The following is a 23,418-nucleotide window of genomic DNA, read 5'->3' on the forward strand; positions in this document are numbered from 1 at the left end:
ATATCTACTTCCGCGAGTCGTCTATATAACCCATCGATTTCCAGATATAGACAGTTCATCTTAACGTCGAATATCCTCGCGTTTAAACCGTAGTTCTATACTGAGGATATCGAGGATTTATAACAGCTTTGTGTATAATAAAGTATCTTTCGTTTATATTCTCTTTTTTCTTTTATCGACTTTCATTGATAAATCGTTCGATTTCCATTCAAAAGTTATCTATTACACGTCAACAAATTCATAGTTTTACGAATCAATGATCAAGTAATACTTGAAAAACTGCATTCCTCGTAACTCGAAACAAGGATAAATCAATTTGTATATGTTCGTTCGAAACCACGAAGCGAAAAACGTTAAAAGAAAAAGAATCGCGATTAGTCCTTGAATAAGTTCACAAAGATACATTAACGAACGTCCAGAAAGGAGCGCTTTAACTGGGTCGTTTAAGCGGAGTCGAGTTTCACAGCGGCGTTTCGTAGGCCTTTCACGGACTCGAAGACATTCACAGAAGGGAATTCCATTGAAAGTCGCTCTGGTTTCGAAATTTTTTAATAGAAAGAATAGCCGGCTGCACTCGACATTCTCCACGCCGGTTAAAGAAGCCCATTCGGGAGCCAGCCGAAAATTCAAGGGAGATTAAAAGCGACAATCGTTTCATCTCCCCACCACTCGCTATAAACCACCATCACCACCGCCGTGAAACGAAAGCTTTGAGGCAGAAGTTCGCATTCTATCTCTGTGAAGCGTCTATAGCCTAATTATTCGCTTATGAAAAAGTCCGCCTGAATAAAATCCCATTTACGATATTCCATGTGGCAGACACGCGACGTCACTCTTAAACGCGAAATAAATCGTTTCGCTCGCCCCTGTCTCACTCTCTGTCCCGCTATACTGTCCATGTACTGTCTCAAAAAGGTGCATGCTTGCTTGAAAATCCGTGGCCGCGCCACTTTCAACAGGTTCGTGCGCGTACGGTGGCGCCCTCACATGCCTACTAGTCGAATCTGATCGTGCAACGTGTATTGTTGACGATTTCACATCCTGATCCTGTTTAGCTCGTGCCGAATCGAAATCTATGAATAAGGGATAAGCGGATGATTAACGATATTGGTGATCATTTGAGTGGCGAGGAATGATGAAGTATATGTACACCGAATGGTGACGGGTGCAGGTTTTAGGTTACCCTTCGAAAATCAACGTGTGATCGTGTGATGAATCGATGTGGAATACGAGAACGATTGAGAATGAACGAATCATTGGGATTCGAACGAACGGTTATTGGGATGTCTATTATTATGAATGTTTTTGAGAAATGGAGAATGAAGTGGAAATGAAGCGATTGAGATCTTGATGAAAAAGGTAATACTTATTGGAAAAATATTTGCTACGATATTTTTATATCACGATACACAATATAAATCGAATTTCCGCTAATATTAAATTTTGCATTTCCTACTTGATTGAAACTCATTCGCGTAAACAGTAGATATTTTTTAATTAAGAGTTTTTAACAATATACCTTTTATTGATGTGTAACTTAAACTTACAAGAAAACAATTCTTTTTCTAATCTATTATAGCAAAGATGACTTCAATCACTGCACAAATAAATTACACTTTTCATGAATTTAATAAGAACTTTCATAAGAAGTTACATATCAGTTTCATTAACATTCTCGAACAATGTAAACGTTGATCTATTCAATCTTTTTCTGTATTAGACACTGATAAAATCTATCGTCTTCTGGCTTCCAGAGAATAGGCAACTCAAGATCGTTTATTAAGTTTCACGCGTGTGTTCATGACTTTTGCGAGTTCCCCCCACTCCACTACCTCTCCCCATCCAGCGTGGTGTGGATTTCTGAATGGGGAGGGGACAATGGCACGGGACCACCTGCAACAAAAGGCGAGGACAGATCGTCTTCTTGGACGCATACTTATTCATTTCCAGACCGACGAGCATCAAAGCGTAACGCGGCCCGACAACCTGTAATCTCGTGGATATTGCCAGGTGCGCGGCTCGCGTCGCCCCCTATCAACATCACGGACGATTCAACGAGTAATGCCACGTTACGTCGACGCACGTGTCGTTTCGTTCCCGATCGTCTGCGAATCCGTCTGCTTGCGCTTAATGCGCAGCCTGTGTGCATCGTTCTGAATCGTTTAGGGATGAAGGTTCTTAGGGGATCCGCCCGGGAATTAAAGCATAAGCGACGAGCTGTTCGAAGAGACAGCTTCTGATGTACTGCTTTTGAGATGTACAGCTTCTCACGCTTCTATATAATCCTTGATAATTTGAATTGCGATTTTGTTTGTTGAGTTGTGCTACTTCCTTTTTTTTTCCTTCTCATCGTAGACATTTTTTTCTTTTTTTTGGGAGGAGGGAATAAAAAATAGTTTAGAATACTTTTGTTCAAAAATTTTTACAACTAAGCGATAATCAATAGATATATCTTCGGTGGAATTTAACCGCTTGGAAAAAAAACCTTTTCACAAGCAACCGTGAATCTTCACACGTGGACACTTCTTTCACTCGATAGATCAATAAGAGCCGAAAAGTCTGAAAAGGAAAGGTGGGGAAGAAAATAAATAAACAACGAAGAAAAAGGTTACAAGAAGTTGGTGAAGAACGGTCAACAAACAAGAACATCAGAGGAGGACAAACAAAGAGGAAGTTCGAATCAAAGCCGTTAATTATCGTTCTCGCTGCGAAGTCTCTTCCCTTGGCCCCCTTTTGTTCGCGTGGACGCACGCGGCCACGCTCTCTCTCCTCGTATTGTTCCCAAAAATGCTGGCGGCGTGCATTGTAAGCGAGCTAACGAAATAACAAGGTCCTCTTCCTTTCAGGACAAAGGAAAAAAAAAAGAGAAGGAAAAAGAAACAACTCACGAAACACTCTTGCGATATTACGATCAATGTGAATTTCCAAACTTTCCATTGTTACCTTTCTTTGTTCTTCCTTTCTTGTCTTCCTCCCAGCCTGCTTTCGTAATCGTTTCGTAGTTAATTTAGATAATCCCTAGAACAAAAACAATTCCATCTCGTTCCCACGCTCGTGGTACATCTCTATCCATGTTTATCCACCCATGCACGAGTTTCTGGTATTGTATAACCTAAAATTATGAAGATGGCGCTCCTAACCTCGAATCGAACACGTTTACTTCAATTCATTACTAATCTTAAGACAAATTTGCAACAAAGTGGTATTAATATAAAATAAAAACATCTTTGAAAAATCGATTCTAAGGGCGGAACAAATGTAAAAATGAAATATAGAATGTAAAAAAATATTTATTTATTAAATTGCAAGGAATTGGAATAGGCGAAACGTAGAATGAGAGAGAGAGAGAGAGAGAGAGAGAGCTCTGCCTTCGTCTCGCTTCGTAAGTCAACAATCAAGCCTCGATCGTAATTTTTGCATATCGGTTTTCATGTCTTTTCGTTTTGGCCTCCAGAATCGATCCTCCAAAGAATTGTATGTTCCTTTGAAAATATTAACATTATATTCTTCGTACATTCTTCTACGTGATATTTACACGATGCCTTGTACCGTGGACAGCGCATGCGCACTAATTCCGTATCGCTAATTTGTCACGGTGGCAGTGGGCATATGGGCAGAATACGCAAGCTCGATCGGCAAACGTAGTGTATAATCGGGGGGCTAACCCGTGGCGAATGTAACAGGCCCTATTTAATGGATACGTGCAGCGGAATATATTTCAAGAGGATTGTACATTGTTAGCTTGAATTCGAGCGTCTCTCGCGTGTAAAAAATTAGGGGGACTGATGGTAACTGGGTATCGATAGAGGAGAAGGAGAAGGAGACGGTGTGCAAGGGACACGCATCACCGATCAAAAATTATCCACGAGGAAGGCCGATCGATCGAAAACGCTAGTATATTAATCTCGTGCAGCTGAACGTAAACAGGAACTTTTGTATACATGACAACTTATTACATTTAATTACGTCTATTATTATTGCCAAAATAATAATCAATATTTGATCAAGTTTATATCGCGTATATAAATGATAATCTATGTTGATAATCTAAATTTATGGTAATTGCGTAAAGATATACTAAACAAAACAATGTTAATTAATTTTCGTTAATATATTTAGTTATATAATTATATATTATTTCTATATTGATACATAAACGACAATTGTTATTAGTTTTTTTCTTTTCAGATTCTTTTCATTTTCTACTATTGAATCGATTACACGATTACATAGGTACAATAGGACGGATACATTTTTTATTTTATTTAAAATTCAACACACGACTTGACGAAACAAAAAATTAACGAGACGATTAAAAAGTATAAATAACGCGATGGTTGCAGAAATATTCATATTCAAGCCTCGACTTGAAAGCAAACATCTTCCATCGTTTATTTTGCTTCTTTATCCTCATCGGACTTAATTTAGGGATCCACGTTAATTGCATATTTTTCGTTTCATTTTTGCCATCATTATCCACCGCGTAATTAAATAAACGTAAACGAAAACGATGGGCGAGAAGGATGGAAGGAGAGGGAGAGGGGGCGAGGGGGAGGGGAGGAATCCGATTTCCCGGTAAAATTGTCGGCAGCTCGATAGCTGCTTTTCGTTTCCGGCCGGGCCACGGGTTTCCTGGGCCACGGTGTTTCATCGTCCAGAGTTTGTTTCCCCGCTGTCGAACGATATATTACGGTACAAAATAGTTTCTCCCAGGTAGAAGGAAACAAACTCTGCGAAAACAGTGCCGGTGAAATCTGCATCGAAATCTGCGTCTCTACCGTAAACAAAAATGAATGTAACTCTAGCCAGTTTGCGAATATATATATATATATATCGAACGAGGTTAATCCCGTGCTTTTCGTTTCTAGAGAGAGTTTTCACCAAATAATTTTGCCCCCTTGTTTCGCGAGTTATCGAGTTATCGCGTGGATCACATCGTGCGAATATGCCTCGAATTGTGAATCGCGACACAGATTATACATGGTTTTATTATTCGACTTTGAACGAAGTTTATTTTTATAAACTGGGCTGATTTCGAAAACACGTTTTTTTCGAAGATAAAAGGAAAAAAAAGAACGATAAAAAATGGTGTCACAAATAATGAAATCGTATTTTCGAGATGAGAGAAATCTTTTGAATTGAAAAAAAAAAAAAAAAATTGTTAAATATTAAAAGATAATACGATATACGTTATAAAATTTCTTCCATTCGCTTGAAAAGGATTTGTCCATCCTAGAAAGGATGCTAAAGCAAGGTTCATTCGTGGAATCGATTCACGAACACCGGAACAGTTCCTTCCAGTTTCCAATGGAGGAGGAGAGGAATCGCAGACAGACGAGGGGCGAAGAAGAAGTAGTGAAAAATTCATCTCTTATTACGTCGCCACCATTCATTCATATCTCTCGCGAAGATTCTTCTCTCTCCTTGGCGAGGGGTGAGGGGAGGGGGGAGGCGAGGGAGGATGGAGGGGGGAGACACCGAGAGGGGTGGCGATCGCAACGCCTATAATAGGATGCCTACAGCTTCCGGCGAGGTTCCTTCCAGAGTGAGAGAGAAAGAAATAAAGAGAGGGAGGGGAGAGCCGGTCGGCTGTGAAAACGGAGAACGTTTATTGTACGAAACAGGATCGTCCCTATCTCTCAAAAAGAATCCTACAGCGGATCGCATAGTTGGCGAATAAAGGCGGGGCGTAAGAGGACCGGGACCGGCTCCCTTTGAACGTATTCGCAGCTATACGCAGTCACGTTTCCGTTTCTCTTGCGTCGATGATAATGCTCGTTTCGTTTTCTCTCGTTTTACTTCTCGCGTAACCTTTCGATTCTTTGGGAGAAACAGAAAACCGGTATACAGAGAATAGGGACGAATAGATGGAATAGGATACGCCTAATTTTTATCTCTTTCTTTTATTGTTGGACGTTGTTACCCTTGGGTAGATTTTTACGTCCTATTGTGTCTCTTTTTAGACCGTTCTTTAACCCATTGTGCGTCATTCAATTTCATCTTTGAATACGCACGTTGATTGCCACTTCGATCGTTATTATGCAAATCTTTCGACAATTAATACCATTTTTTTTTTCATTCATTCATTCATCTTTCACATTTATCTTTCAATTGAGCAAAAAAAAAAAAAAAAAAAAAAGCAATACTCCTCCTTCCTTCACCAAGACATCAAAGAATCGCAACAATCGACGGTTTACGTATCGGAAAAAAAAAATATATATATATATATATATTCCTCCCCTCCGACACTTAATCGCGTCTCTATAAAAGTGCTGATCAGCGGGACGATCAAAGGACCCAGGTCCGGATCAAAATGAACGATGACTCTCGCGAGCCCCCTCGCATTTGTCGTGCCTCTTCCGTTCTCTATTGTACATCGTCGAAAAATATCAAGCTCCACCCTGTACTTTACGATACTTTCTCAAGGGATGACATTCAGACCGTGTTGCCTTGACTCGTCCCGAGCCCGTCTTCCCGACATTTTGATGAGGTGGGATTTGGCCGGGAGCCAGTGTAAATGCCATTCTGTCTCGCTCTACCCCCCCTACTACCGAGCCTCGTGTCTTCCCACTCTTTCTCCGCCGACCCTTCTTTTCGTGCCTCGTTCCGTATCCGCGACAGTGGCGCCCGCCACTCAGATTCTCGTTATCGCTAAGCTGCAGTTTGTTCTGATTCGCATGCTACAAAATAGAATTTATCCGGAAGATGGATTGTTGGTGGAGCGATTTTGCTGATCGACTCGTGGATCGTATGAAGGAAGGGTCGGTTAGGCAGATTAGGTAACTTTGGTTTATGTCAATATAGCGGATTTAGAGGTTAAAGAATTTTTTGATATCTTTGTGCGATGATGAAATTGTCGAAGGTAATTGTTTAAGATGTAGAAGTTAGATATTGAATATTCAGGGAAAAAGTATTCGAGATTCATATGAGGAAAGCTTAACTGTTTCTGGAATATAATCTTTTTTTGTTTTATGTTGTTTTATCATGATTGATTTATTATTGGCTCCTCGAGAAGATACAGAAGATATTCCACATGTCTTGCGAAATTCAAATCTCTTTTAAATTATTTGATTAAAATGTTGAAAATATTTTTGTTGTAAACAAAACTGTTGAAAATTTTTCAACCTACGTTTATTAATATTTTTTTTTTTATTCAATATAATATATACCGTGACTAAAAACAAAAATTTAATATAAAATAAATTTGATTCATTTCTCATGTTAATGTATCTATAAATAACCTCGAAACACGTGCAGCTTATAGAACATTATATAATCTTTGAAAATCATTAGAACCCACAATAATCACGTTCGAAAGGGAGAATTCACTCCTTTCGAATCCCCAACCATTTTATTGGACCTCTAATCGCACGTTCATCGATGATGGCGTCCCATGGTGACCGCGAAATCATTTTTCAGCGGGCATTAACAGCTCGTGACACGTGTCGCTTTCATTTCGCCCGCTTTGCCTGTTACGACTTAATCCGCGAGAAAAGGATCCCGCGGCGCGATCACGAGGCAATAACGCGTTCCTCCACGTGTTTTATCAATTAGTCACGTGTTCGTTAGCGCCGCTCAGCGGTGGCTTCTGCACTAACATCGTGGAAATTTATTAATACTCGTAATTAAGGGAGATATCGCAATTCATAGATGATCAGATAATTTTAATGTTGTTCACGAACCATGTGCATATCCACGTTTCGTTCACGCGCGACTACAGGTATATTCCATTTCGAGAATATCCGCTCTTTTTTGACGACCACTTTAGCGAGGAAACTTGCCAAAACGGAATGTGTTTGCGAACAGATTGTAGTATTCGAACTAAAATTCGCCTTTGATGATGCAGTTATGAGAGTTCTTTTGTTCGAGTTTTTTCGTATTCGTGGATAGTACATGTGTACGAATGTTCTTCTCCCCAGTTTGATGCTGGTTATTCCTGCGGATCAGTTGTTAGGTTATGTTTGTATACATGGAAAGCACAAGATCTGCTTATTTTACGAGAAACATAGTAAAGGTGGAATATTAATCTTTAATCGTGAATCTCATTTCAAATATCCCAAACAATAGATCAGCGAGTATGTAAGAGATACTTAAATAATTAAAATACCCATACCACTCGCCTCTCTCAATCCGCTCTCTGAAATTGCTCGATCTTCATTCTATCAAAATCGTCCCACGGTAATTACCAAATCCAAAGATCCCCCCTCGGTCGTGTCCACAGATTGAACCGCAGAAACATTGCGCATTCTATATCTACGTACACACACACACACACACACACACACACACACACACACACACACACACACACACACACACACACACACACACACACACACACACACACCCAACTCTCCGATTCTGACGCATGCTTCATTCTGTCCAGTCCAGCATTCTCTCGACATTAATCGTCTCGCGCGCACGGATTTGTGGGGCATCAAAGAACAACCCCGCCGCCGCGGAACCCTCGTCGATTCGCCGCGACGTGTTCCCGGCTCGTATCGGGGGATAATGATCTAAATCCTAGGCGAATCCGAAAGCTGATCCGCGGGGCCACGGCGTGAAACCCGATCGAATCCTCGACCACGGTTTTTCGTCGTCCCGGACGAGATGGGAATTACGACATTGTGGTGGTGGTGGTGGTGGTGGTGGGGGAGAAGAAGGAAGGATCGCCGATTACGTTGGATTTTCCTGAATATATTTTCAGCGGCGATAAAATATAGGATGAACGATGGGGCAACGTTCGAGGGTCGGAATATCGGGGTCACGTGGTGGACACGAAATTTATTACTCGGCCGAGCGAGACCGATTACCCGCGGCACCTCACCGCTCAAAAACTTGTGCCTGTTCTCTCTTGTGCGTTATTGGAAGGGGGAGCCACGTATAACCGGTTGTCTCGATGTTTGGCTACGGAACTCTTTTATTGCGGTTTAGTGCGCAGGGAGCGTTGGTGGTAGGAGTAGTACTGTTCGACAGTTGGTTAAGTTTACGAGCATTGGTGAGCGTCAGTTATGGATGAGTATCGCTTTTGGTATGTTATGTCGATTTTGATGCAAGATGCTTGACATATCTGTGAAGTTTAAAGCGATAAGATAATTATATGAAGAGAAATTGGTGATGATATATATATCATTTATTTGCTAGTTCATTTTTGGCTTGTTAAAAATGTGAACGAAGTAATTCTAATAAAGATAATTATCTTATACTCTTGGCAATTATTATAGCTTTTTTTTTTATTTTTAACCGTCTAAGACTATACTTCTAATAATCGATATTATTTTTGTATATTTTCACAATGGAGAATTTTTTGAAGTAAATTACAAATTTCTAAATATTTTTCATAAAATTTCTCTGTGAGAATGAATTATGAAGTATAAAAATAAATATTTATACAGACAATGATTAACACACTCAAATTTTTCTCTCTTGTCAACTCTCACGTGACACACGACTCGCAATTAATTATATTATTAATTATATTATATTATAAATTGCAACATAGTGTTAGATATGATATATAATCTCCGAAGATTAATAGTTGAGAAAATATATGTAACTTGTATCTATTATAGTTTCAATTATCAATTAAATTATATTTTTTACAAAAATCTAAAATGTAAAAAACATGTTAAGTAAATGCATATCTTTTTATGATCTAATTTCTTATTCACTCCCATATCTCACTCCCGTACATTCTATATAGATCATCATGCATTAAACATGCAATGTTCATTCACAACCATAAAATCCATCGTGATACTTTCTAATTAAGGCAAAATGGCGTAATAAACGAAGCTTTAGTCGAGCTTCATTGCTAACCCTAAAGCCAAGGGTTCCATCGATTCGGCTCGGTTCATCCGGCATCGTCAACAAAGTCATAACTCTTCCGACTACAAAGTGACAGTAACGATTTCAGGACGGGTGGCTATACCCCGGTACATTTGTCGTTTATAAGAATGGATCAGGATCGTCTGGTTTCCAGTCGCGTGCAATTGCCTCTGAAGAATTTATCTTCGAGAAAAATAATGTAGCCAACTTTCTGCTATACATATATATATATATATATATATATATATATATATATATATATATATATAGAGAGAGAGAGAGAGAAACAAAACAATTTTGTAAAATAAATGGAATAAAATATTTAAAATACGATAAAGTCGAAATTACTTTATCTTTAATTTTTAATAAAGAATTATTCTTTATTTTGAATTATAAAAATATAAAAGAATATCATATTTTTTTCTTTTTTTTTAATTTCATTCGACTCGTCTTGACGATAGTACGTCATGGATACGAAATTTAGATAACATTCCTCCATATAGGAACGTAATAGATTACATAGTTACAACGCCACTATATTCATCGGTGGCAACTCAACGTAATACAATGTAAAATATGGCGACTGTAGTCGACCGAATTCGTGTTCTAATTACGGCGTATCGCTCGGTTGTCTCGATGGAGGGCACGTACGTCTGGCAAATGGGAAGTTATCGAGCGATACTTATTAATCGCGAATAACGAGAACAGTAAATCCCACAATTAATTAATATACAACCATGACTGAAATTGCTAGTTGAATGTCATGTTTAATCTATTTTGTATATCTTTTATCTTAAGATTACAATAGTTCAATCTTGTTTATGTTCAAGCATCGTTTCAAATATTAAAAAAATTATTTTAATGAGTTATTTAATATTAATATGTATAAAACTATTTCTCCTATTCTTTAATACGCAAATTCTCTTCATAAATACGTATAATACAATTATCTAACCTGTAACACGCTTGTTTTTCCACGTGTCACAAATGGAGAGCCGATTCCCTGCGCGCGCAGCCACTCGTGTCGCCCCGATCGCAGTGCCTTGCCATCGAAGGAATTAACCTCGTTACCGTTTCGCATCAAACCATAGCAAGCTTAATCGACAGCCTGCCAAGGCACTATAGAACGATCCTCGTGCATCTCGTAATGTCTGATTCCATTCAACTTGACTCTCCATTCACGATTTCATCAATTGCAATCATCGTGTGCATGGTATGCACGGTGTGAAAACGAACGAAAACGAGATGGAAAATATTCAGGTTATTTACGAATATATATTATAACGAGAATGAGGAAGGAGACGAACAATATGGGATAGAGGAACCATCAGAAAGACATAGTTGTGAGATTGACAGGGATTTCGAGAATTTTTTTACAATTCGTTTCATTCAACGACATATGTCCTTTAATTCTGAGGATTAAGAAAGAAGCAAGTTTATAACGACTCATACGATCTCGACAGGCGTCTATGCTCGCGCGCGCACGTGCTTACGAAGTTTCGTATTCATGTACACGTAGTCGCGGCAGGGATCTAATAAAAGCGAGACGAGAGGCCCTGGTCTTTCGTTGCACAAAGGCGACCGGCTACGTGCCCTTTGCACACGGCTCTGTGCGAAACCGGCGAATGCCGGATTCGAGTGGCTTGGCTCGTGTTTACGTCGGATGAAAGAAACGCTGGTTCGCGAGGACGCAACAAGCGGCTATCGATTGAGCACGTAAACAGTTTTCGCTATATATTGTCCGTTTATACGACGCTACGGCGACGGGGAGATGTGTCGGTGAAATATTTGACCGCTTTTACTATTGGATGGACAAAGTGGTTATTTGTCCTATTGTAAATATGTGTACGCTCTCTTCGATCTGTATTCTAATATCTTTGGAATTTGTAATGCTTTTTTTATTCTTTTGTTATATTTTGCTGTTTTATTTTACTTACAAAAAAGATAGTTTTAAATACTTTTTTGAATAACTTGCAAATATTTGGAAAATTCTTGTTATAATAATTATATCTGTATTCTTGGATAATAATTTAGACGTAACATTTTTCAAATTTCAATTAATGTTGATGTAATTTTAAATAATTTAGGTATAATAGTATTAAACGAAAGTTAATCAAAGAACAAATTCTTTTCGAGATACGAGAACGAATTATGCGAGAAGCATCACGTAGAAACAAAGTTAAATAACACACACACACACACCTAAGATTCATCGAGATGGCTGAAATTCCGGCCTCTTTCTCCCAATTGAAACTCTTTTATTTGAGTTTGAATTAGCTGGCTGGATGCGGTTTAAGAATGGATGGTCGAGAGCGGTGTTTTCGGCGTTTCGTGCTTTGTTTAGAAATCGGGCGCTTATGGCCAGCTCGCCAACTTACATATTCCCTGCGTAGCGTAATTGGATCAACGAGAATTACCGGAAACTTCAACTTTAACTCGAGATAGCGCCGTTGAAACGCCACGGACACTACCTTTCGTTTGATTCGATCCTTATTCCCGCGATAAAGTTGAACCATCGTTTTTTTTTTCGCAAGAAATAATCAAGAATTCATAAATTGTAACAAGAAAAATGTTTTCTCTCTCTGTTGATTGCAATTAAAATTATTATTTCATTATACGAATACATGCTTTTCGATCATTCATTTTCATTATTTTCCTTTAATTATTCGCTGATTTATTCTCATTTCGTTTAAACGCAACATAATTCATCCTTTTGCGAAAAAAAAAAAGGTGTTAAAACCCCATTGAACCTTCTAACTGCGTCAAAAAGTAACCTGGCGTTTAACCACTGCTAGGTATGTACAAATAGAAGTGTAAACAACCGACGATTCGAAAATCCCTGTGGCTTTTTCCACGACGGTGGCGCGCTCTCGCATCTCGACGCGTAAATACGCGATGATCCCATAGAACGCATAAAATATTTCGCCAAACATTCGACGAGGGACGCCGATTCCGCGCTTTTCTCCCCCACCTCCTCCTCCCCGCCCCCCCAACAGGTACGCAAAAAATTCCGTGCCACCAGTTTATTTCCAAACCAGTCGACTGTAGCTTGCCAACAGTGTAGCTCGTAAACGTGTTTGTGTATGGAGTGTTTCAGAAACAGGTGACCAAACTTTGGCAAATATTCCAATGCTTAAAAAAAAATAATATCAATCATACGTGAACACGAATATAATTCAGTTCTTTTTTGCTCTATCCAAATGTTCTTCTAAACGAAAAATTTCTTAAAAATCTCATAATTTAAAAATAATTGACGATATCTTCTACTAGATATATAATTTTTATTAAATGTAACGAAAAAAAAATCTGTTTCTGTAATTTAATGATTCTTTCTATTAAAACACTCTACAGAATCATATAAACACTTTCGTAACGATTCGACAATATAATATTCTTAAAAATTAAACCTTTTTCCATCTCATCAGCCTGAATGATGTCTATTCCTATAATTTTTTATTTATTGAAACATCCTGTAGAGGCAGATACGGTGTTGATTGAATGTGACTGTCGCGATGGAAGAAATTCCGCGAGCAGCATCGCGCGAACAGCAGCGACCAACGGCCAGGATGAATATGAATGAAACAGGTTTCCGGTCCGGCTGAGTCCGAGCCATTTTTACATTTGCATCCGTATTTGTCGAACGCGAGGGCCCGGGACTAATAAAAGCAGTCTAATTTTCTTCTCTTTTTCGACAGCATCACGCATGCTGAACAGCTCCTCTCCCGTGTTCACGGTGGAATGGTTTTTTGATTAGTCCGATCTGCAGCCGCTATTAATTACACGTACATCTGGTAACGAGACCCATTTTTTCACGCCGCAAGGATGGAGCCGTGCGCGACACGCGGAAAAAAGATGAGCTCGCGCCAGTTTTTCACCACGAGAAAGAAACGAATTGTTCGTCGTCGTTAATTATCGGCCGATTCGCTCGCCAGACTCAGTTTTTTGGATAACTTTTAGGAATATCGTTTTTTCTTTTTTCTCCTCCTCTTCCGTTCTTTTGATTTTCAAAGGATTTTCGGGATTTTTTTACAGTATTCGACGATAGTAACGCAAAATTGAATTTTTATTACTTATTTATTCCATGTTATTTAAACTTCCAATCACTGATCACAAATTAAAGAAAAATAATAACGAATAAAAATATTTCTAGTAAATTATTCTCTATAACATAGGTACACACAACAAGATACACCTAACCTCAAAATCATTTAAAATTATTCTTTACAACACGTAGCTCGATACAACTGATTACCTAACCTCAAAATCATTCGCATTATGTCGAAAGTCAAGAAAATTTTCAGTGAGAAGCAAGGAGGAAGAGGATTCTTTCCAACGCGCGGTCGCACGCGGTGCTAGATATTCGTGCCCGTTTCCAATAACACGTTCGCGAGGCAATATCCTGGAGATCGTCGGCGCGACTACGAATTCCCTCGGAATAAACGATTATTTAAGCGCTTTAACGGTGAAAACGGTTCGAGGAGGATCGCGATGTCTGCATTATTAGCGGGGACCCGGTGTTCGATTCGCGTCGTATCCTTTCTTATCGAGCGCTGCGATCCCTTTTATTATTCCGCGCTGCTCTCTTCTATAATGCGCCCCGATACAGCTGGATATCCGCTCGCGACTCGTGAATACAGGCCTCTTCTATCCGCGATCGACCGTTTTCCAATTTCGACGTTCCGTCGCCCTTCCTCGTCGATCGAGAACAGTCACGCGATGTACAACAGGCGTTCAACGACACGAACAATTACGGAGTTTCGTTCTTCGAGCGGAAACCGGGCCAATTCGATTGTTACCGAAAATTGAGAAGATTGGGTGCGCGAGGTGTCTCGAAGTTAGTGTCGAATTTAACTTGGAGAATTTACTGTAGAGTGCGTGGTTCGAGTGTTAGAAAAGGAAGATGGCGATCAGCGCCATCTGATCGAGTTTGCTTTGATCGTTATATCTAGTTCTAGAAAAGAAGTTTTCGTTACTTTTTCGAGGTCGAGGTTATGAAGGTTACGTTATCGTAATAATAATCATTCATCTGCAAACGATATTTATATATCAAGAAAAAGTTTTTCAATTCTCTAAATAACGTAACGATTTCGTGACTATCTCAAAACAATGCAATGAAAAAAAATTTTCTCGAACATCTATTGACAATATCTACAACGTTCTTCCGCTTTGCAACTTGTTCCAAGTCGCCGCCTCTCGATTCCACCGTTATGCTCGATCGATACATCTGCATCCTTGATGTATCAAGCAGCGCGTATCGTAACTCCGTGTTCCTTGCCTCGAGAGTTGGCCGATGGAGAATACGAACTGACAGCCGAAGAGATTGATAAAGTCCGATAGAAGGCAGAGAGGCACGAAGTTGGTAACGAATTTGTAGACAATATTTGAGGCGAGACGAGGCACGTGCAATCTGATATCCATCTTTTATGACACCGTTCAGATTCAATTTGCTTCTCAATATCAACCGAGCCCTGCTTTGGCCCGTGCCCGGACACGATGCGCCTGCCTCTCTCCTCTCTCTCTCTCTCTCTCTCTTTCTAACACGAGCGATGTTGCCGCTGCCAGATACTCCGTCTCTGTTCAAGCTCGGGCGACTCTGGTTTATAGGATACTCGAGTCGCTGGCGTTGTTGCAATATATTTCTGCAACTTAGAAATATTACATCGTGACCGGTGAAGAAGAGACTCGGCCAACGTAATCTTTATCTGCTATCGGCAGTGAAGGAGGACGCTATCAGAAAGTGATCGCGTGTCCGATACTCCTTGTCCTCTATACTTTTCCACGATGAGACGTGTATGTGTGTGTGTATGCGTACATAACCGAAGTGATGTATTCGTTTGGACAGAAACGTTTTAGAAGATGAAGGATAAAGTTGCGTGGACGTGAATTAATGTCGCGTGGCTGATGGAAGTGTTTTGAGGTTAGAATTCGGATTAACGAGGAAATAATGAAATAATGAATTTTTAACCGTTTTAATAATTTAATTTAAAGCGTGATGCGATGTTCTTGCGTAATTATCGATCATTCGATCCAAATTTTTTGACATTGACAAGATCGAGACGAAAATTATACAATGATTCGAATTGATATCCGATGAGAATACGTGTAAGTTTGATAATGATTTTGTTCTTTCATTGTCACTAGGGTTTTTTTAATGAGGCTTGAGCGACGGATACGGTTTTCCAATTGCATTTTGCTACTCGTCGTGAACGAATACGGTGAAAATGACAATTAATGTTCCAATTGAAATAGACAGTCGAGGATAAAATTGTATGCAGATTATTAACGTCCGCTTGTCGATTCTTCTTGGTTAAACTCGTGTCGTGCAAAATTGGATATATAATAACGCTACAATATTTCTGGAAATAACGAATAAATCTTGTGAGAATTTCGTGAAATTGATAAATTCAGGGATAAAATACTAATAAAAGGAGTTATATCGAAATTTTTGTTCACTTCGAACATCCATTTCGGGATTAATTCCTGTCGTTTCCTTCAAATCCATTTGCTCGTAAAATAAAATCGTATGCAGATCGCGAACGAAGTGCAGCGAAAATGAATCTCATTTACAATGCAGATTATGCACACGATTCGGTATAATACGAAAATACTTTATTCGAACGCAATTATTTATATTTCAATATGTTTCACCTGTTGCGATACACAGCTAATTGAGCGACCAACCCCAATTGGCCCATTTAATAAAAATATGATAAAACGTTAAATCAAATGATCTTAAACGCTTTCATATTTACTATCTAATATTGTAAAATTTAAAAACATAATTTACATTTTATGGAAGAAAAAATGTTTTTAAGAAAAAATTTTCACTTTCTTGTGTATAATGTCAATCGTTTAATTCGTTAAAAATATCAAAGCAAAATATTAACATTTATTCTCATATTATCGTTCTACGTAATTTCTCTCGTGAAAAGCATAATTTACCTTTTATTAATGAAAAATCTCTCGATCAATAAATTATTTTTTGAATTAAAACAAAAAAATTAATATTTACTTTCCATTTCACATTTCATTCTTTCCTTTTACATCTACCAATTATATAGTTTGTCAATGAATCAAATAATCCAATTCTCGACGTTCCACTCATCCATACGAAATTTCTCTGCCAAAGAATAATTAACGTTTTTAACTTTCTGCGCATCCCCATTTGCATTAACCATCTTAAAAATTCAAAGCTTCCATTAGAAGTTAGCGTGGACCAGGATTTAAAAATCCTTCCTTCCAGTCTAATATTTCTTAACGCGCTTACACGATAACAAGAACGAAAACAACCATTCCATTCTCGTCACGCTTGCTATAAAAAAACCAAAATAAAATAAATTATTTCGCCAACTTATTGTCCGCCGAAAGTGACAGGGCCCACGCTATTCGCGCTATCGATCTCCACACTTTCGTTTTTAATTTTCTGCAGCTGCACATCCCAACTATTCCCACTCGGGCGTCCACCTATGTTAGAAATGCGAAGGATCGTGCGTGGATCGTTTAAAATCTCCCTCCCCCCCTCCCCCCCTCCTCTTCCCCTCCAAGTCCAATTTCTCTCGCGCGCCCTCTGCAACACTCTCTATCCTCGTCACGCTCGCGATGGCCGCCGCGATAGACCGATCAACGATCAGTGGTGTAACCCCTTGAAATTCCTCGCCTGCACCCTTCCTAATTTCGCGCTCGTGCGAGGGTTGACGTTGACGGTCCCCCGCGAATTACAGCCCTGTCCTGTATTATTTAAGCCGGAATAGCGTATCAGGCGCGCAATATGTTGTTCGCGATTGAGCAGCGTGCAGCTGAGATCGACGTCGCGCACGTCGGTCTTGGGGAACGTCAGAGGAGGGGGGAGAGCGGCGAGAAGACGAAATTTGAACAACTTGTTACTCCGCTTCTTCGATCGATATTACAGAGTTTATGCGGCGAGCCGGTTGATATTAATCCCTGCCAAGTATCGAAACTTCTGGAACAATATCGGAGGGAGGGGAGGGATCTGGTTGTATAGGAAATTGTATAGCACGAAGTGGATGATGGTCCTGATGGATAAGAAAAGTAAGTTAAGAACGTGGAACGTTAGAAGCTTCCTTTTTAAGCAAAATTGTAAAATAAAGAGCCTTCCTTCTTATTTGAATTTTTGAAAACGAATCTTTTTTTTTTTTTTTCTTTTTTTTTTAATAGAAGAATCATCTTCGATCACGAAACATTATTATACAGGGTGTTGATATTATTCGTGGATCTAAAGAGAAAAGAAGTTTAGATGAGGCGAAATTATTTTGCATGGATTACGGGGGAAAAAAAAATCTATGGAGTATTATTTTCAAATAACGTCGAATGTAAAATAAAAATTTTACGAAATAGAACCGGTCAAATTTCTTTCTTCGACGATTTAATATTTATCTTGGGTTACAAAGGGGAGGAGTGCTCCGGCCCGAAACCCAATACCGGCCATGAATCGTCAATTGAACGTTGTTCGTGATCCATTCATTTCCACCACCCTTTCTCGTTATATAAATATTAACGGCGGCCGATACAAAATTATGTCTTTGCACAAGGTTACGATCCTCGTACGAACAAGTTCCCGTTGTTTAAAAAATGCATCGACCTTTCAACCCCCCCGGTGTGCGCTGAAACGTGATTTCGTTTATCGAACGCGTAACGGAAGGAAGTAAACGATGATAGATCGAAGCTCCTTCGCGGCGATTAAAATTTCAGTGTCCCAGATTGACTTGGTTCTCGGGGTCAGGTTACCTTTTAGTTTTCGAAGCAAGTGGAAACACGTCCTTTGGGAGGCCGGGTGATTTGTAGGTACTTTAAGGGTTGCTCGTCGGTTTGCCTCGAGTTGGAAAGGTACAAAGACGAATCGCGGCGAGCCTTGGAATATACCGTCGTTGGCCACCATTCAACGCTGTATTTGCTTTCCATTCCTCCACTTCCGTTTTCCTCCTCAGACGATCGTGCCTGCATGTTTGATGCACGAGCTTAGCAACATCGGCAAGGGGAGGGAGGGGTTTAAACTTAAAAAAGGAATATAACGGTTTTCCCCGTTGAAACTGGAACTTGACGCGAGATAAGATCGAGAAACCACTTCTCCCCTCCCCCCCCCCTCCTCTCTTATTTGTTCCGATTTTCAACGGATATATTTTAAATATCGGGCTTCCAAGTTCTCAGCTCTCGTTCGTGGAAAAATATTGACGATTCGAATTAAAATATAAAGGTGAACGTATCATCGAGTACCAGAGTTAGTTAATGGCCGCGTGGCGCTAGTATCGTCAGCTACGAGAGATTGTAAATTAACGAAACACCTAAATATTAGGAATAAAGAGGAAAGGTACATATTATATTATTCTATATTCAAAATTTCATCAAACTCAAGATCCTATCAACAATCATTCATTCATTCATCAAAAAATCACAGGACAAGTATTTAAGACGCTTTCTCACACACGCTTGCCAACTTATTCGAAAGGAAAGAGAACGAAATGGAGCGCGAGGAGGAGGATCCTTGGTGTGTCGTCTGGGAAAGTGAACGGCAATCTACTTGGCTCCATTCAATCAGCAATCGATTTCTTCGATTTATCGGCCGGTTTAGGGAGAAGACGTATGGACGCCGCCGGCGTCGGCTGTCGTTACTTTGGTTTAGGGGATGACCGCCTATATTTCCATCCCCCCGTTGCGCACGCGACGAAAGAGGGACGGCCCCGGGTTTTACGTGGCCCGCGACGACCGACTTTTCGAATCCGCCGGAAACTCGCTGACGGCCGTCTTTCATCCGCCCCGTTCCTCCTTCCCCCACGCCGAAACTTTCACGAAAATCGTCCTCGCCTCTCCCATCGATGAAAAAAGAATGCGAGTTTCAGGATAAACGTGCTTCCTACCCGAATTGATCTTACTTGAACATTTTCTTTTCTTTTTTTTTTTTTTTTTTTTTTTTTTTTTTTTTTTTGTATAAATTTGAAACAATCGAAGCTTATAATCGTAGACACGAAGTTTTTATTTTAAGAACGTTTTTTTCTATCAAGGAAAGAAGAAAAAAAATTTAATTTCGAGATAAATTGTGTACAAGGTTTTCTTCTTTCTTTTTCAACATCGCCTCACCACTTGGCTTCGTTCGAAGATCGCAATGAGATCGAACGAAAATATTCACGTCCCTCCAATAACCATCGCGCTTATACCAACGCGCCAATAATGATACAGACCGCTATTACCGCTTCTTCCCTCTTTCTTTCTTTCTTTTTTTTCCCTCTTCGTCTCGGTCTCGAAGGAGTCGTTCAACCAGCCAATTCGACGAAGCCGCGATCGGAACGGCTTCGTCTTCTTCGCGACGTTACAACCCTTATCGATGCTCGTCGATCATGCTCCCCATCGACCGACGAAACGAGCCACGAGTTGGTGAGATCGATTTTCACAGGGGACAGAGAGCATTGAGATTTTTATTATTAGAATGGAATCTTCACAGTTGCACAGTTGTGTCTCAAATATTTGTTATTAAAAAAGAAAGGACTGGGTTAGGGTTGGGTATGTACCGCCGACGAGCACGAACAAGTCTAAGCGCAACGTATGTCGAAGAATATTATTAATTTGTTTGCAAATATAACTTTTTAACGGTAAAATAATATTTGTTATACAATCGACGATGTTCTTTTTCATGTATACTTAAATGGAGAGTTGGTAGTTAATGTTAATTGTACCATCTTTTTCCTGGAAGGGCAACAAGATATCAGAACATTCTATATTATTTTAAAAATCATCCACGAATATACCAACACTTATGTACGAATAAATTTACTCAGAGAGAGAGAGAGAGAGAGAGAGAGAGAGAGAGAGAGAGAGAGAGAGAGAGAGAGAGAAAGAGATAAAAAAAAACTAATATTCCAAATTTGATTTTAATTTGATTTTACACTCTACTCTCTTCCTCTCTAATCCCATCATTTGTCTTCTCCCCGTTTGTCACGAAGGAAGAGAGGGTCGGTAAGTTTTTTTGGAATGCTAATGCGAGGATCGCCTGCCAAGGGGGTAGGTTTATTCGGCGGCCGGAAGCCGGGAGCAGGAGAGTCGTTTCGATGACTTCCTGGAGGGGTGATGTTTAGATATCGCGGGGCGGAAACGCGGGATTTGATTGCCTCGTGTGTGTGTCGGGTCGTTAGGGATGAAATTTTGGGAAGCGTGGACAGGAAAGTCCAGGGGAAGTTGTAAAACGGGGAGGGGGAGAATTGAAAAAATTTTAAACTCAATTTTGACTCGCAGCTCGCGAAATTGATTCCAATTACTTGTAGATCTCTTTGAACATTTTGGCAAGGGAAACCTATAATTGTGAAGAGAGTAGAGACAATGAAATAATGGAGATTTTTCAAGAATGTAGATTTCACTAATTTATGTAATCTCCATTTATAATATTCCATATTTGAAATTAATAGAGATACGAATATAAAATATGACTCTTTTACAAATCCTTGATGTCTTCTCGTATCCTTATGACGATACCAAAGCAAGGAATAGCGCAGTGTAGTTGCACACCTATGGTGGGAGGATGGGAGAGGGGAGGGGAACTCTGGTCATTCGGTTGGTACACGTGGAATTCGTTTGCGTTTTAACGATGAAACATGCGAATGATGATTCCAGAGGCCAACTTTCGTGTCCACCTGTTTTCCACAGGCGTGTCACTCGCATGGGATTGTAAATCTGGCAAGAAACTCGTTTCCATTTTGCTCAACTTGCCTATCGTTCGCTTTTGTTGTTATTCGTCTCTCTCCTCTCCTTTTTTTAATTTCGATCATCGAAACGAAACGTTCTCAAAATTATAATTTGTAGTAGAAAATTGTTGGCCAAGCGTTCAATACTAATATCAATTAGCCAGAACTTCAAAAAAGTTCAAAGTTGTTATAGAAACATATGAAACGCAATAAATAATTTTAGTAATTACATCATTACAACATGATCATAACATTCGAAAATAATATATCCGAGAATCAATGATGGGCAAAATTTAATAGAACAAGTTGCTTCAATCATTTAATCGTGTAGTGTCAAACAGTTTGTATGAAAAAGGATCAAATATAATAAAGTTAAAATTACTTGAATTACTGAAAAAATTTTTAATTAGTTGCTTTCTCAACGAATTAACTCTGCCAAGAATACCAACTAGACTAGTTGTCGAGTTTATACATGTATTTATGTATGAATTATTATCACTGGATTATTGCTTGTCAGTACACTAGAACAAAAGTATCTATTAAATACACTCTCTCCTGTTCGTTACTTTTGGTTTCTAGTTCAACTATTTCCTAACACTAATATTAAGAACAAAGTATCGAATGACGCGACAAAAAATCGACGCGAAAACGGCGAGGAAACGTTCGAAGTGTCCGAACGATTTCATTCGACGTTGAACAAAGGGGAGGGGATGCGAGAATTACGCGTGGGCCTATAAGCGAAAATCTTCTTCGCGCGGATACGGAGAGGCGAGGCGGTTGTAAAATTTCTGCTGCGCTTCGCAGGTTGCGCGCTCGATGGCGCGATACGATATATACTCCCCCTCCCCTCCCCTCCCCTCCCCCCTCCCTCCAACACACTCGTCGAATTCAGCGTTATGAGGTGGAAAACAGCTTTTAAAAATAGCCGAATAACGCGTTTCCGATGCGCATTTACGTATGTGCAGTAACTTCAATCCGATTATCCGCCGGGCATATTTCTTCCGCGCGCCCACCGACCAACTCGAGCCGGCTCGAGTCGTATAAATTTTCTAATGCTATCTCCATAATTCTGCCTTCCCTCCTCCTTCCCCCCTCTTCCTCCACGGCTGTCCCGTGGAAAATACGCTCGCTAACGGATCGGATCGGTAAAAGGAAGGGCTCCACGGTCTTCCTTGGCGGAAGTTGGCGAGCAAGTCGCTTCTGTTTCAGCTCGAACGTAGTAGGGGTAGTAGTTTCTGGGTAAGAATCGGGAAGAGGTGCTTTTTAAAAAAAAAAAAAAAAAAAAGTAACGCTTTTTCGAGTTCGATTCGAAAATTTAGCCGACCTAGGCTCTATCTATCTGGAAGATAAACGAAATGCGTAGAGATTTGTGTTTACACTGGAGGAGAGAATCCAATATACATATTTTCAATCACGGGACATCTCGTGCCAGTGACACGTTATTTTCGATGGGAATAAAATCAATGTAAAAAAAAAAAAAAAAAAAAAGGAAAAAGCGACGCTCGTCGCTTTAACGAAACGACAGGTCACAGGACGCGTAGCTACAGCCATCTGATATAATCTATGAATAACAATGCAAAAACTAATGGAACGTAAAGGAAAAGAACGGGCGAATCTATTAGATATTCATGGCGACGAGTATAACGCGCGATAAATGACCAAGAAAACAGCGTTCCGAAACACCTCTGGAATACAAAACAGTCGATGCTGAATAAAGAATCCGTACAAAGTCATGTGAGAGAGAAGAGAGAGAGAGAGAGAGGGAGAAGAGAGAGGAGTGCGTGTATTGATCTTCGCTGGCAAAGGGGATACGTCGGCAAAAGGTGTCAAGAGGGGGATGAAACCGGAAAGGATGAGGTCAACGAAGAGTAACTAGTCACCCGGTCCAATGTCACTTTCCTCG

At 39.8% G+C, this 23,418-nt stretch overlaps 1 protein-coding gene across 8 annotated transcripts in view; it reads left to right on the forward strand.

Annotated features, from left to right (window-relative positions):
- The window catches only part of LOC100871615 (uncharacterized), a 503,962-nt gene that overhangs the window by 388,604 nt on the left and 91,940 nt on the right, over nt 1-23,418 (forward strand). The gene's annotated exons all lie outside the window — the stretch shown is intronic.

Source organism: Apis florea, unplaced genomic scaffold (genome assembly GCF_048593485.1).
Source record: "Apis florea isolate Af1SG1 unplaced genomic scaffold, ASM4859348v1 contig_3203_pilon, whole genome shotgun sequence".
Taxonomy (NCBI): Eukaryota; Metazoa; Arthropoda; class Insecta; order Hymenoptera; family Apidae; genus Apis; species Apis florea.